We start from the raw sequence: 17,794 nt of genomic DNA on the forward strand, positions 1-17,794 counted from the left end.
AGAAGGGGAGTAGGGATAATCCTAGTAACTATAGGCCAGTGAGTCTCACTTCTGTAGTGGGCAGATTCTTAGAGAGAATTGTAAGGGATAGGATTTATGCACATCTGGATAAGAATAATGTGATCAAGGATAGTCAGCATGGTTTTGTGAAGGGCAGGTCGTGCCTCACAAACCTTATTGAATTGTTTGAGAAGGTGACTAAGGAGGTAGATGAGGGGAAAGCAGTAGATGTGGTATATATGGATTTCAGTAAGGCGTTTGGTAAGGTCCCCCATGGTAGGCTACTGCAGAAAATACGGAGATATGGCATTGAGGGTGAGTTGGAGGTTTGGATAAGGAATTGGCTGGCTGGAAGAAGACAGAGGGTAGTAGTTGATGGCAAAGGTTCATCTTGGAGTGCCGTCACTAGCGGTGTTCCGCAAGGATCTGTTTTGGGACCATTGCTGTTTGTCATTTTTATAAATGACCTGGAGGAAGGGTTAGAAGGTTGGGTGAGCAAGTTTGCGGATGGTACGAAAGTCGGAGGAGTTGTAGACAGTGAGGAAGGATGTGGCAGGTTACAGCGGGATATAGAGAAGCTGCAGAGCTGGGCAGAAAGGTGGCAAATGGAGTTCAATGTAGCTAAGTGTGAGGTGATTCACTTTGGTAAGAGTAACAAAAAGATGGGGTACTGGGCTAATGTTCAGATACTTGGTAGTGTGGAAAAGCCGAGGGATCTTGGTGTCCATGTACACAGATCTCTGAAAGTTGCCACCCAGATAAATAGTGCAGTGAAGAAGGCATATCGTGTACTGGCTTTTATTGGTAGAGGAATTGAGTTCCGGAGTCCTGAGGTCATGCTGCAGTTGTATAAGACTCTGGTGCGGCCGCATCTGGAATATTGTGTGCAGTTTTGGTCGCCATACTATGGGAAGGATGTGGAGGCACTGGAACGGGTGTAGAGGAAGTTTACCCGGATGTTGCCTGGTATGGTAGGAAGATCCTATGAGGAAAGGCTGAGGCACTTGGGGTTGTTTTCATTGGAGAAAAGAAGGTTTAGGGGTGACTTGAGAGAGGTGTACAAGATGATTAGGGGTTTAGATAGGGTTGACAGTGAGAACCTTTTTCCACGTATGGAGTCAGCTATTACAAGGGGGCATAGCTTTAAATTAAGGGGGGGGGTGGGGTAGATATAGGACTGATGTTAGGGGTAGGTTCTTCACTCAGCGAGTCGTAAGTTCATGGAATGCCCTGCCAGTAGCAGTGGTGGACTCTCCCTCTTTATGGGTATTTAAGCGGGCATTGGATAGGTATATGGAGGATAGTGGGTTCGTGTAGGTTAGGTGGGCTTTGATCAGCGCAACATCGAGGGCCGAAGGGCCTGTACTGCGCTGTATTCTTCTATGTTCTATGTTCATTGCAGTCGGTCTGCTGCCTCCTGTCTGTATCCCATTGCAGACGCTTCTGCCGTCCTCCTGTCTGGGGTTAGACAGAAACAGAATGAAGTGTTCAAGTCATTTCAGTAAATTACACGGCACATTAGGACGCCATATAACGATCCCAGGCTGTTACACAGGAGCAGAGGCGCCCTGGGTAGCTGTTTGGAAATACAAGGTAGAGACCATTACTCATTTGGAAAGCTGTAACTAGTTGAAATCTTCAGGGATCTGTGTGAGGTCATCAACAAATTACAATCTATACTAATGAACCGGATGAAGGGAATGGAGCTCAGTTTGCTCATGCACCAGGATTTTAATTCAATAACATGTCAAATGGAGACAGAGCATCTGCAATGGGATACAGGTCGGGGGAGGGCAGAGCGTCTGCAATGGGATACAAACGAGGGAGAGCAGAGCGTCTGCAATGAGATAAAGACGGGGGACGGCCTGCTGCGTTGTAACGATGCTGACTGGCTGAATGAGAACTTTTTTATCGCCTGTAACAGCCTGGAGAGATGAATTGACAACAACGTGTGATTTCGGAGCAGCAGTTCGGCTCATCCAGCCTGATGCTCAGTTTCGCAACATCATGGCTGGTCTGATTGTAGCTAACCACCCTCTCTCCTGTATGTTCCCAATAAACATTGACTCCACTTTCCATCAATGTTCAGTCAAGGTCAGCCTGAAATATCCTCAATGACCCAGGCTTCACTGTTCACTGGGGATGGCAGCGCCACAGATCGCATAATCCAAAGGAGAAATGAACAACTTTATCTCAAATGGAAATGGGAGACCCTTTTCATTTTAAAGTGTGTTAACCTCACAGCAAGCCACTCCTCTTTTCAGAAACAAGAGCACAGCAAATAGGAATAAATGTAGACCATTCAGCCCCTCAACCCTATCCCACAGTCCCATTGGCTGTTCAGTCAAGAATTTATCAAACTTATCTTCTACTGCATCCTTGGGAAAATAATCCTGACAACTTAAGTTCACAGATTGTAGGAAATTGGAATTCGGCAATTTGGCCTATAAGGTCTACTTTTCTGTTTGATCATGCCTGGTGCATTTATCAACACAATTCTCCCGCCTTCTCAGTGTATCTTGATCGTATTTTAATCCAATCTTACCTCCCTCTGTCTTAAAGGCATAGTTGTATCTGTGTCTCTATTTGTATGTTTGTGTGATTTTGTGTGTGTTTCTGTGTATATTTGTTTAATGGCAGGACTTCGGGTGGTCGTGGATAGTTGCTTTTCGAACTGGAAGCCTGTGAGCAGCGATGATCCACAGGCAAAATTGTTGAGTTCAGTTTTGTTTGTCATTTATATAAATGATTTAGATGAGAATTACAGAAGGTATATTTAGCAAATTTGCGGATGACATCAAGTTTGGGTGTAAAGTGGACAATCTTTGTACAATGGTGAACAACTGAAGACTACAAAGAGATCTTCATTAATTAAATCAATGATTCATAGGGATACACAACAGGTAAACAGACCCTTCAACTAGTCCATGCCATCCAAATATTCTAAATTAATCTAGTCCCATTTGCCAGCATTTGGCCCATATCCCACTATTCATATAGCCATTCTGTTGCCTTTTAAATGCAGTAATTGCTCCAGCCTCCACCATTTCCTCTGGCAACTTATTGCATAGAAGCACCACGCTCTGCAGGAAAACAAAGTTGCCCTTAATTGTCTTTCAAAACTTTCTCTTCCCACCTTAAACCTATACCTTCTAGTTTTAGACCCTCCTACCCTGGGGGAAAAAAAGCCTTGACCACCCACCCTTTGTATACCCTGCATAATTTTATAATACTCTAGAAAGTGCAAATGTGAGTCAAATCAACAGGAATGCCTGTGCTTTCAGTCAGTCTGGGCCTACATTCTTAAATTCAAAAGTGGCACCTCTTCCTTCTCTGTGGGATTTGAATCTAGAACTTTCAGCACAGTGAAATAGACACTAACATCATTCAGCATTAGCCGCTAAAACTGCAATATGATTCTCCTGTGTGTTTGTTCATCAGCCTGTTCTAGCATGCTGTGACACAACTCCACAGGACATGAATACTCACCACCTTCTCCAGAGATAGGGGCACTACCATACGTTCATGGACTGGAATCAAATCCAGAGTTCCCGTTCAGAAACCTGTGCAGCACCACTACACAAGACCTAAAGCATGTCCAGATTTTGTGTCTTATTTTAAGTATATGGACTTATTAAATTCTGGTTAACATCATCAAATTATACAGGGAACATTCTCATTGAAAAACAGTATAAGTTATTACCCTCTCCTATAGCAGTGGCGTGCATTCGCTGTGCCATTGAGATAAACTATGAACATATTTAATTGCTTGGCTATGATTTCCTGTTTAAATGTCGGTTATCAGTAGTCTTCTATATTGGGGAACCTGCACTATGCAGTGTCTCGCGTAGATAGCAATACTGAACATCAGAGATGAGTAAAGAACACAATTCTGGTCCTAAAATATCGGTCTCTACTTCAAATCTCGAGCATATGGCTTTCCTCTACCTAAAATCATGAAGTAACACAAGGCAACTGTTTACTTTCCAGCCTCTCCTTGCCCACCCCTCCCTCTGCCTGCGCAAAGCAAACCAAGCTCTGGATCTTTGGGAAAATCAAGCCTGGTGTTTGTGGGCATTCTGGAGAGGGAAGTGCTGTTTTACTCCCAAAGGTAGGGCGGTAGATGGGGCAGTAATATCACTAACTGGGCTGAGGTGTGGCAGATGGATTTTAACTTGGATACATGAGAGGTATTACATTTTGATAAATCAAACAAGGGGAAGGCTTATTCAATTAATGCTGGGCTTTGGTAGTTTTGGATAAAAGAGGTACCCAGAGGTGCAAGTATAATTCTTAGAAGTTTGTGGTGCAGGGTGTTTAAGGTTACTTCATTGCTCAGACCTTTGAGATTAGAAATTGGGAAGTCATGCTGAGATTGTGCAGAACATTGATGAAACCGCTTCTGATGTTATGTGTGCAGTTCTGTTATAGGAAGGATATTATTAAGCTGGAGAGAGTTCAGAAAAGATTTGCCAGGATGTTACCAGTAACACCTCATCTTTTGCCTCGGGAGCCTACAAACACATGGCATGAATATTGAATTGACCAGTTTCCAAATCCAACTTTCCTACTCGGGTCCACCCTCTCGAGAGGACCTACTGATCCGTGTTCCTTCCCACCGATCTGCTCCACACTCCCGACCGACATATCACTATCACCTCCTACCTTCGTCCATGTATCACATACCTTTGCCCCAGCATCATCCCGCCGCCCTTTTACTGTCCGCCCTCTTGCCCCTCCCCAGTTCTGAAAAAGGGTCCTGCCCGAAACGATGACTCTCTTGCTCCTCAGTTGTTGCCTGACCTGCTGTGCCTTTTCCACCACCACACTTTATCGACACCGAATTCTCCAGCATCTACAGTCCCCATTGTCTCTTAGGTACAATTCTCTGTCAACATAATTATGTCCTTGTCTGATATTACCACTCGTAGTTTTCAGGAGACTTTCTTCTCAGGTCATGGATGACAGAAGCTCTCTCAATGTTTTATTGATATTGTAATGTCTGAGCAGTATTTACAGGATGTATGTTTCCATTTATAAACAGGGAAGCATGTTCATGTTTCGATAAACCTTGAGCACTACTCCCATATCCAAGGCGGATTGAATGGTTACACTCAATTGATCTACTAGCCCAAACATTCGTTCCCTCAGTCACCCTCACATATCCCATTCAGAATGTGTAAATGTTAATCAGTATTTTGAATTTTAATAAAACAGTATTTTTTCTTTGAAACGGGTTAACTGGAGCTATTTGTTCAGCGACTGTGATTGATGTCAGTCTCCGTGGATCCTAAATATGTCACGGGAGGATTTGTCTCTTCTACTAATTAAGGATTCGTTTCAATTTGTTACCCCATATTATGGGTGGGTGCATCACTGAGAGCACAAACAAGGATCAGCAGCTCCAGGGAGAGGGGGCGGAGAAATATGAATCTGAGAACATTAAACTGGAATGTTCCAACAATGGATCAGAATCTGAGAATATTAGACTGGAGTGTTCCAACAATGGATCAGATCTGAGAACATGAGACGGGAATGTTCCAACAATGGACAGGAGTTTATCCGAGGGTATTTACTGGCTTTCTCAACCTTGGATCTCATTAGAATTGTGGATCTATGATGTACTGATGATTATTCAAGCTGGTTACTATCCCATCCTCTCTATCGTTGGTGTTCCTGGTAAGTCATGCTATCTGTTCATAAAGCCAGGTTAAACTGAATTGCTGCTCATATTATTTAAAACTTGGAATGGTGGACGTCAACATTTTCAGTTCTAATGAAATTTTCCATTCCTCGCAAATTATAATGAGCAAATTGCTCATGACAAATTACTCATCAATACACAAGGAGGAACCAGAATGTTCTCAAACTTCATAATCCTTCTAACCCTGCACACTTCTACATTTCTATATCGTCCCCTCTCACTAATCCTGTCCAATACCACCATCATGACATCCCTGTCTCCTCCTCAGCCTCAGTGCATCTTCTGAATAAACCATCAGTTGTGCCTTTGTTAAATCTGGATACAATTAATCAAATCCCTTCTTACGACGTGTCGATGACAGAATAATTGCGTGTGAGTATGTTGAACTTGTTCACTGCACAGAATCTGTTCAGACAGGCAGACACTGCATGCTGCTTAAGTCATTCTCACGTAATCTAGAGGCACAGAATAATAATCTATTCATATCTTATGAAAGAATTTGATGTAATTGAAATGAAACTATCATACTTTGTGAGGAAAAGCCCATCTGCTTGCTTCATGGCCTTCAGAGAAGTCAATGGGTTATCCTTCTCCAGTCATGCCTATGCAAGCAAACAGCAATGTGTTTTACTCTTTACTGTCCTGTGGAACAGCTGAACCAGCCACTCAGTTCAAGATAACATGCTGGCCTGACCAGGGCTGCACACATCCCGTGAAGGAATAATAAAAGGAAAGTTTTCTCCCTTCCTCTGCCTGTTTTCCTTATTCCTACACTTCATTTCCATTCAGGTCGGTGACCATTCCGTATTTCAAGTGCAATCTTCCTGACTGAGTCTCTCCCCAAGTTTGATATTCATCTCCACGGACACCTCTGGGACTGGCTTTACTGATGCTGACATACAGATGTAAGGAACTTTTAAATTCCACATCAGTGGCAGTGCAGAGAGAAGGAGTGGGTTTTTATGTCATAATATAGAAACGGAGACCGATAAGTGAGGGAAAGAAATTATTATGATCATCGCTGAGAGTGTGGTTGAGGCAGTAGTTAGGGTATTGTGGACAGATTTTGTCTCCTTTAAAAGGAATGATCTGATTGCAATAGAGACAGTGTAAAGGAATTTCACCAGACTAATCTTCGGGTGATGGGTAAAAAAGGAGTGAGTGAAGGTTAATCTGTAGCACAGTCAAAGTATAAAAGGTCATTGCATTGAACCTTGACGGTAATGGAAAATCACTCGTTATATTCTAAACAGACACTGAGAAGATGATAATTTCCATGGTTTGTAATTTTTATTTTACTCGGGGTGAATGACTCTGGATATATAATTGCCTCTGAGGATAAAATATTCAGTCAAATCCTGCCTTGATATCAGGTTCAGTCCCTCATATCTGAGCAGGCCAGTTAACCCCTTTTGTTAACATTAATATGTAATGGTATCTGTGTGGAGAGTGTTTTCTTCTCACAGAGGGTAGTGAATGTCAACAATTCTCAGGTCTAGAAAGTTAGGGGAGCTAGATAACTGCAAGTATTTAAAGAGGAGGTAGATGGATTTTTGACCTGTCAGAGTGCTGAGGGATGTGAAGAAATGGACATTAAACAGGAGTTAATCACAACAGTACGTCAGCCATGATTTTACCCACTGGCGTAACATTCCGAATTACCTACTCCTGTTTCTTATGTTCACATATTGTATCTTTGGAAAGTGAATGGTTTCAATTTTCCTGTAAATGCTGTTATTGAATGTTGAGGACAGGGAGTGGAAAGTATTTTGAAGCCATCACTGGGGATGAGATATCTGCCCGATATTCACAGGGAATCTGGGTCTACAACATGACCAACAAATGAAACACCAGTGACAGAGAGATGACACTTTCATATTCAGCCTGGATTTCCCATCACATTTTCCAACTCACACCAAACCACACAGTGTTGAGAGACTGAATGATATCCTGTGTTACTGTGGATCAGGTAGTTGGAGCAAGCGGCCTCTATCTGCTCCTGTACAGGTGGTTTTAATGATGAATGGAACATAGAAACATAGAACTGAGGAGCAGGAGTGGCTCATTAGACACTTTGTCATTGCTCAACCAGACAGTAAGATCGTGGCTGATCTGATCTCTGCAGCACTATTCTGTCTGTCAACAATTTCCTTCCATTCACACGTCTGTCAAATGTTGAACAAACCCAACTTTGAATAAATGCAAACACCCAGGCACAATACTAGGGAACTACACGAAGCCAAAGTACACAGGCAGCACAATTCTGGAAGGCAACAGACTTCTATTTATCTGCCCTTTTTCTCATTCTATTAATTCTGCTGCAGTCTATCATTTTTGATTTGTTCATGGAATGTGGCTGTTGTTGACATGCCAACATTTATGGACCATATCTAATTACACTGGAAGTAGTAGTGTGAGCTGCCTTCTTGGGAATAAAACCTCTGGGGAAGAGAACTCATATTTGAACAGCCCATGAGAATTTCTCATTCCTGCTCCGACCAATGTTGGTCACTGTTTCCTTTTCCAGCCTCACTTCTCCACTGGTTATAACAGATTTGAAGTGTAACCTATGTTATTTTCTCGAAAAATGTGAGACACAGAGTCACACATACAGACCCACACACGAACGCACATGCTTTAAGATGAAGAAGAATAAGGCAAGGTTTCCGGAGTTTCACAGTAGTTAAACTCATATCAAACGGAAAAGCGATATGTGTCCCAACTGTTATTTTGTATCCGACGGTATTCTCTTACCAAGCTGCTGGTATGAGATTTCTTCCTGTAATAGTTGGATTTGGCAGAATTTCCTTTCCTTCAAGCATGGAGTGATTCCCATGAATCCTCAACAGGAATCCTCAACGTTTGGTAAAGATGACTCAGGGATTTTTTACTCTCACATTTTGCTATCAGGAGGGTCAAAGTAAGAGAGAGGGGAGCAATAGTCTGCGGTCTATGACCATAAGATTATCGGACATAGGAGCAGAAATTAGGCCGTTCAGCCCATCAAGTCTGATCCACCATTCAATTATGGCTGACAGTTTTCTCAACCACATTCTTCGACTTTCTCCCTGTAACCCTTGATCCCTTTGATACTCAAGAACCTAACGATCTCTTTCTTAAATATACTCACTGATCGGACCTCCACTGCCTTCTGTGAAAATGAATTACATAGGTTCTCCACTCTCTGGCTGAAGACTTTATGTCCATTCTAAAACGTCTTCCCTTTACTCTAAGGCTATATCCTTGGGACTTAGAGTCTCCTACTAATGGAAATATTCTCAACATGCACACTGTCCAGGCCATTCAGCATTCTGTATGTTTCAATTCGATCCCCCCTCATCCCTCTGGACCCCATCAAGAACAGACCCATAGTCCTCAAACGTCCTTATATGCTAAGCTTTTCATTTCTGGGTCCATTCTCATGCACCTCCTGTGAACCCGTTCCAAGGCCAGCACATCCTTTCTGAGATAGGGGGCTCGAAACAGCGCACAATACTTCAAATGTGGTCTGACCAGAGCCTTATAGAACCTCAGAAGTACATCCCTGATTTTACCTTCAAATCCTTTCAAAATAAATGCCATTACTGCATTTGCCTTCCCAACTACTGACTCAACCTGCAAGTTTTCATGGGAGAATCCTGGAGTAGAACACCCAAGTCCCTTTCCACTCCAGACAACTGAAATTTCTCAGCAGTCCTTGCTTTTATTCTTCCTACCAAAGTGCACGTTCCCACAATTTCCCACAATTTTTGTACTCCATTTGCCACTTTCCCCATTATGCTAATCTGTCCAAATCCTTCTTGAGCCTCCCTGCCTCTTCGATGTTACCTGTCCCTATACCGATCTTTGTATCATCTTCAAATGTAGCCAGAATGCCTTCAGATCCTTCATCTGGATCGTTAATGTATAAAGTGAATAGTTGTGGCCCCAGTACTGAGCCTTATGGAACACCACTTGTCACCGACTGTCAACCTGAGAAGGACACTTTTATCGACACTCTCTGCTTCCTACCAGGCAGCCAAATTTCTATCCATGCTAGCACCTTGCCACTAACACCATGGGCCCTTGCCTTACTCAGTAGACTCCTGTCAGCACATTGTCAAAGACATTCTGGAAGTCCAGGTGGATGACATTCATTGGCTCTCCTTGTTCGAAGCTGCTCATTACGTCCTCAAGGTTTTCGAGCAGACTTTTCCAGGCATGAACTCCCCGTGATGAAACCATGGTAACTTTGTTCTACTTTACCATCCACATCCAAGTATTCAGAAATCTCATCCTTCACAATTATTTCCAGGATCTTAACCACAGCCAAGTTTACATTGATCAGTCCGTAATTTTCCGTCTTTTGCTTTACTCTCTTTTTAAACAGGATTTTCCAGTCCTCTGGGAATCTCCCTGATTTGAGCGACTCCTGAAAGATCACCACCAACGCCTCCACTGTCTCATCAGCGACCTCCCTTACAACTCTGGATTGGAATCCATCTGGTCTAGGTGATTCACTTACCTTCAGAACATTCCGTTTTTCCAGCACATTCTCCTTGGTGAAGGCCACCACACCTAGCTCTGTTCACTCACTCTTTTCCATTTTTGGGATATTACTTGTGTCTTCCACCGTGAAGACTGACACGAAGTAATTATTCAGCTCCTCAACCATTTCCTTGTTCCACACTACTATATCTCCTGTGTCAATTTCTAGCGATCAAATGCCCGTTTTTGCCTCTCGTTTGCCTTATATGTGTCGAAAGAAGCTCTTACACGTTTTCTTTACATGACTGGCTTACTTACTGTCATATTTAATCTTCTCACTCCTTATTTCTTTATTCGTTGCTCTCTGTTGGTCTTTACAAGTGTTACGACACGGCTGTGAAACTCTCTGTTAATTAAACCAAACACCCAGCAAAGCTCACCTCACCTCATTATCTATTAGAATATGAGTGGCAGAGAACTCCCAAATTTCACTATTTAAAGAAAATAAAAGTCAATTTATGTTTTAACTCTAAAAGTGGACATTATGCAACAAGTATTCACAACTCTATGTCCCCCACCTCCCACAACTGCTTACTCAATTTGCATTCAGCGCAGAGAGATTGAAGGAAGGAGAGTGTTGCATGCAGTAGTGAGAGTGGTGAAGCAAGAGCCGTGTTCGGGGGTTAGTACTATAACAGATATGCAGAGAGTGTGAGGGAGTAGAGAGAATACGGAGACACTTGTCCTGACACAGCGGGGAAGGTTATTGATGTTTGTCCTGTATTGATGGGCATTTCATCAGATAATCTCAGCATCGGGGTGAGCCTCCCCAATGTCTTGTCCACGTCTACCACTAATAACACTACAGAGCACATCCCACAACTTCTTCAGAATCAGTTTGTGTGGATCTTGCAAGCAACAAGGAGGAACAAGCATTGGTGGCTCACATATCTAAATCAATACTGTTGTGCACATTTTGTGCATCCTATGCTCTGGAAATTAGATACGCAAATATTGTGGGTGCTGCAGAAATACTGGATGATCTCAAATTGCATCTAAACTGCGTTAACTAAATGATTGCTAATGCTGTGAAAAGTAAATTTCATAAGTGTATATGAGGTAGGTTATAGAGTATGTTGTGAACCAAACTAAAGAGCAGGTTATTTCGGGCGTGGTGTTGTGTGGTCAGGAGGACTAATTACTAACCTTGCTCTGAAGCAGCTTTTAAGGAATAATGACATTAATATGTGGCATTTTACATGGCGTCTGCATGCAATATACAATTTTTGGGCATTACACTCAAATATCATGGAAGCTCGGGAGCTAGAGGGTCAAGTGAATTGGAAAAATACAATATGACATTTAGTGTGAGACAAACAATGGTTGTTACTGATAGAAATACCGCAAAGTCTGAAAAATACGTACATATCACTAAGTTACAAACACCAAAGAAAGGGAAGGTGACTCAATGATGGTTAATGTAAGAAATTAAAGATTGTATTAAATCAAAGGAAGCAGCTTCAGAAGAATTCCTGATATTGTCGAAACCTGAACATATTAAGAGATTTGCTTTTCCGAAAATAAGGAAGGAGAAAGTGTGAAGGAAATCAAAAAGAACATGAATACAAACAAACAGGAAACACACAGGCTGCTTAAACCTACGATCCAAATACCAAAGAAAACAAAAGTAAGGCCAAGTGTGGAAATTTGTAAGGTATAGGAGAATTTATTGTGGGGAACAAGGAAATAGCAGAGAAACTAACCAGCTACTTTGCATCTGTCTTCATGCAGAAAGCGCCAGGCAATCTCTGTGTAAAGCAAGTGATCACATGGGACTTGTGGAACTAAAGACACAAAGTCCATTCATATCAGCCACAAGGTAGTACTTGACCATTGAGCTAGATTGATCATTGCTAAGTCTAATGGGCCAGATGTACTTCATATCAAAATGTCAGAAATAAAACAGCATACTATTTGAACTGTCGGTGACTGTATTTTATTTTCTTGCAAATCCTGCAAAGGCCAGAGCCATTGTAAATAACTGAAAGGTAGTAAACATGTCCCATCTATGTACACAGGGAAGAAGTGATAATGTGGAGGACTGCAGACCAATTAATTTGTTAAATGTAGGGAAACAGTTGGGAATCCATGATATAAGATGTGATATTGGGTACTTAGAAATGAACAGCAAAATTGCAGAGAATCACAATGCATTTCTGACAGAGAAATCATGCCTGACAAACTTCGGAATTATTTGAAGTTGTTTCATGCAGCATAGACCACAGACAACCAGAGGGAGTAGTGTAGTTGGATTTTCAGAAGTCTGGGCGAGAAAGATTTCTGGCTGTAACAGCTGCTCCTTTTTTTTGAAGTATTTTAGGTGTTGGAGGTGATTTCCTCGAATTCCAGGATCACCAATTACTGTTTTGTAAGCTGTTGCATTGTTTTGGAACTTTGGGAAAACAGTCAAAGCAACAGCAGTTTTAAGAGGGAAAAAAACAAACAAAGGAAGCACATGTTGAGGGGAAGAAACTGACAGGACAGTGTACCTGCACAGTTACTGCCTTTGCTGTTTTAATTCATGTATCGCTGGATATCGGAGTGCGTCTAGGAAAATTAACAAACAGTGAAATTTACAACTGGTTTGGAGGAACTGTTTGGGCAAAACTCCCAGCCAGGTAAGTGAATTGTTTTAACTGTGTCCTACAGAAAGTCTGCAGAAGTGAGTAAAGTGGGTTCTTCCTTAATTATATGTTTTTGAGATATGTCTCTTGATTAATCTTAAAATATAAGCCATAAATATTAATTTAACCTTGGCAAGAGTTTTGGAGAGGAATAAGGTAGTTTTGTTTTCCTGGGTCTGTAGATTGTGAAGGAGCACAAATGGCCTTAGTAGAATCATATGCACTTCTTGTCAGATGTGGGAATTTAAAGAGGATTTAAGGGTTACTGTGGATTATATTTGCAATAAATGCTTCTGGTTGCGAATCCTATCGAATGGATCGGTTGGAGAGACAGTTTAATACAATGAAGAGATGGTAACAGCAATAGTATGTGATAGATGGCAGTTATAGGTAGGGAGGAAAGTCTCAGATACAGTTACATAGATGGGTTTACTCCAAGAAAGGTAAGAGAGTTAAGCAGCTAGTGCAGGAGTCTTCTGGGGCTGTCCCCATTTCAAACAGACATGCTGTTTTGGAAAATGTAGCGGGTGATGGATTCACAGGTAAACGTAGCACGAACAGGCAAGTTTCTGGTATTGAGACTGGTTCTAATGCAACAAGGGATACGTCGGATTCCACGAGGTCAATTGTGTTAGGGGACTTCCTAGCCTGAGGTACAGACAGACGGTTATATAGCCAGCAGAGACAAAAGCAGAATGGTGTGTTGTCTCAGAAAGGGTGCAGCATGTTCTCACGGTGAGAGGGACCAGCAAGAGGTCATTGTCCAAATTGGTACCAAAGACGTATGAAGGGTAAGGTTTGAGATTCTGGACGGAGATGGAAGGGTGTAAGGCAGAAATTTAAAAAGGTGGCAGTAACATCTGGATTATTCCCGGGGCTACGAGCTAGTGAGGACAGGAATAGAGGGATAGAGCAGATGAATGCATGGCTGTGGAGCTAGTGTATGGGAGAAGTATTCACATTTTTGGATCACTGGAATGTCTTTTGGAGTAGAAGGAACCTGAATCAGAGGGACAGATTGCACCTAAATTGGAAGGGGATGAATGTACTGGCACGGAGATTTGCTAGAGCTGCTCGGGAGGATTTAAACTAGTAAGGGGGTGGGGGGTGGGGGGGAGGGAGGCAGGGAGATACTGAGGAAATAGATCAATCTGAGATTGGTACAATTGAGAACAGAAACGAGTCAAACAGTCAGGACAGGCAGGGACAAGGTAGGACTAATAAAGTAAACTGCATTTATTTCAATGCAAGGGGCCAAACAGGGAAGGCAGATGAACTCAGAGCATAGTTAGAAACATGGGACTGGGATATCATAGCAATTACAGAATCATGGCTCAGGAATGGGCAGGACTGGCAGCTAATGTTCCAGGATACAAATGCTACAGGAAACATAGAAAGGGAGGCAGGACAGGAGGAGGAGTGGCGTTTTTGATTCGGGAAAGCATTACAGCTGCACTGAGGGAGGATATTTCTGGAAATACATCCAGGGAGGTTATTTGGGTAGAACTGAGAAATAAGAACGGGATGATCACCTTATTGGGATTTTATTATAGACCCCATAATAGTCAGAGGGAAATTGAGAAACAAACTTGTAAGGAGATCTCAGCTAGCTGTAAGACAGTAGGGTGATTATGGTAGGAGATTTTAACTTTCCAAACATAGACTGGGACTGCCATAACGTTAAGGGTCTAGAGAGGAATCTGTTAAGTGTGCACAAGAAAATTTTCTGATTCAGTATGTTGATGACTCTACTAGATAAGGTGCAAACCTTGAACAATTCTGAGGAAATAAGGCAGTGCAGGTGACTGAGGAGTCAGTGGAGGCGCAATTTGGGGCCAGCTACCATAATTCTATTAGATTTAAATTAATGATGAAAAAGGATAGACCAGATCTAAAAGTTGAAGTTCTAAATTGGAGAAAGGCAATTTTTTTGCGGTATTTGGCAAGTACTTTCAAAACCTGATTGGGGGCAGTTGTTCACAGGTAAACGGACGACTGGAAAATGGGAATACTTCAGAAATGAGATAACAAGAATCCAGAGAAAGTATATTCCTGTTAGGATGAAAGGAAAGGCTGGTAGGTATAGGGAATGCTGGCTAACTAAAGGGTTTGATTAATAAAAAGAAGGAAGCATATGTCAGGTATAGGCAGGATAGATCGAGTGAATCCTTCGAAGAGTATAAAGGAAGAAGGAGCATACTTAAGAGGGAAATCAGGAGTGCAAAAAGGGTACATGACATAGCTTTAGCATGTAGAATTATAGAGAATCCAAAGGGTTTTTACAAATACATTAAGGACAAAATCATAACGAGGGACAGAGTAAGGCCCCTCAAAGATGAGCAAGGCAGCCTTTGTGTGGAGCCGCAGAAAATGGGGGCGATATTAAACGAGTATTTTGCATCAGTATTTACTGTGGAAACGGATATGGAAGGTATAGAATGTCAAAAAATAGATAGTTACACGTTGAAAAATGTCCATATTACAGAGGATGAAGTACTGGATGTCTTGAAAAGGGTAAAGATGGATAAATCCCAAGGACCTGGACAGATGTACCCGAGAACTCTGTGGGAAACTGGAGAAGTGATAGCTGAGACATTTGTAGAGTTGATAGTCACCGGAGAGGTGACAGAAGACTGGAGTTTGGCAAACGTGTTTAAGAAGGGTGGTACGGACAAGCCAGGGAACTATAGACCAGTGAGCCTGACGTCGGTGGTGGGCAAGTTGTTGAAGGGAATCCTGAAGGCCAGGATGTACATGAATTTGGAAAGACAAGGACTGATTAGGGATAGTCAACATGGATTTGTGCTTGGGAAATCATATCTCACAATCTTGATTGAGTTGTTTGAAGAAGTAACGACGAGGGCAGAGCGATAGATGTGATCTATATGGACTTAAGTAACGCGTTCGACAAGATTCTCCATGGGAGACTGGTTAGCAAGTGTACATTACACGGAATACAGGGACAACTAGCTATTTGGATGCAGAACTGGCTCAAAGATGGAAGACAGAGGGTGGAGGTGGAGGGTTGTTTTTCAGACTGAAGGCTTGTGACCAGTGGAGTACCACAAGGGTCAGTGCTGGGTCCTCTATTTTGTGTCATTGACATAAATGATTTGGATGCGAGCGTAAGAGGTATCGTTAATAAGTTTGCAGATGACAACAAAATTGGAGGTGTAGTGAACAGCGAAGAAGGTTACCCTAGAGTACAACAGGATCTGGACCAGATGGGCCAATGAGCTGAGAATTGGCAGACAGAGTTTAATTCAGATAAATGCGAGGTGCTGCATTTTGGGAAAGCAAATTTTAGCAGGACTTATACACTTAATGGTAAGGTCCTAGGGTGTGTTGCTGAACAAAGAGACCTTCGAGTGCACGTTCATGGCTCCTTGAAAGTGGAGTCGCAGGTAGATAGGATAGTTAAGGCAGTGTTTGGTTTGCTTTCCTTTATTTTTCAGAGTATTGAGTTTTGGAATTGGGAGGTCATGTTGTGGTTGTACGGGACACTGGTTAGCCACTGTTGGAATATTGCATTGAATTGTGGTCTCCTTCCTATTGGAAATATGTTGTGAAAGTTGAAAGGGTTCAGGAAATATTTACAAGGATGTTGACAGGGTTGGAGGATTTTAGATATAGGGAGAGGCTGAACAGGCTGGGGTTGTTTTCCCTTGAACGTTGGAGTCTGAGCAGTGACCTTATAGAGATGTACAAAATTATGAAGGGCATGAAGGGGATAAATGGATAAAGTCTTTTCCTTGGGGTCTAAAGGGCATAGGTTGAGGGTGAGAGGGGGATGTTGTTGGATGACACGGTGGTACAGTGGTTAGCAATGCTGTCTTATAACGCCAGAGACTCGGTTTCAATTCCTGCCTCAGGCTCTGTGGACTCTATGTCAAGTTTGTACATTCTCCCCATGGCTGTGTGGGTTTCCTCCCACAATCCAAAAATGGGCAGGTTAGGTCAATTGGCTATGCTAAATTGCCTGTAGTGTTAGGTGTGTGGGTGGCTGGTCGGTATGGACTTGTTTCCACACTTTAAGAAATCTAAACGTAAAATACACCTAAGGGACAACTTTTTCACACAGACGGTGGTACGTGTATGGAATGAGCTGCCAGAGGATGTGGTGGAGGCTGGTGAAATCGGGAGAGGAGAGGTTATTGTGGAGAACAGGGAAATTACGAAGAAAGTATGGCGTACAAGAGGAAAATTAAACCATAGAACCATAGGTTTATGGTAGAATAGGGAAGATTTAAAAGGGAGGAAGAGGGATTTTATTTTACACAGAGGGTGAGGTGTTTATGGAATGCACTGCCAGAGGAACACTGGCAGACGCAAGTATAGATCTAACATTTGAAAGACATTAGGACAAACATGAATGTGAACCGTTTAGATGCATATGTGCCAAATGCAAGCAGATGGGAATAGTTTAGTTTGGAAAACCTGGCCAGCATGGACAAATTGGACCAAAGACTGTGTTTGAGTGTGATATGGCTGTATGAATAGAGAAATCAAAGAAAAAGGAAGAAAAGATGCGATGCAAGCAAATAGGCAAGAAATATAAAAAACAAGCAGCACGGACTTTTCCATGTATGTAAGAACAGTTCAAGAAGTGTGTGTGATCTTTGGTAGAAAGAAAGTCAGGAAATTATATTCAGGACATTTGGAGTGTGTGACTGAGGAACTGGATACAGGGAGCAGACAGGGAATTTACATCAGCATTTTACATCTTTCCTCACAGGTGAAGGCGCTGTAAATATTTCAATGGTATAAAACAAAATGGTAATAGGAGGGAAGATCTAGAACTGTCTATAACAAAAGGAACAAGACATTTCTCAAACAGATAGGACCAAGGGGAAACAGGTCATCAGCAATTCATAGCTGGTTTTAAAAGAAGTGGTCACACAGTGGCTGGTGGCTCTGTGTGAAATATTCAATAACTCTC

Source organism: Chiloscyllium punctatum, chromosome 33 (genome assembly GCF_047496795.1).
Source record: "Chiloscyllium punctatum isolate Juve2018m chromosome 33, sChiPun1.3, whole genome shotgun sequence".
In the NCBI taxonomy this organism is placed as follows: domain Eukaryota; kingdom Metazoa; phylum Chordata; class Chondrichthyes; order Orectolobiformes; family Hemiscylliidae; genus Chiloscyllium; species Chiloscyllium punctatum.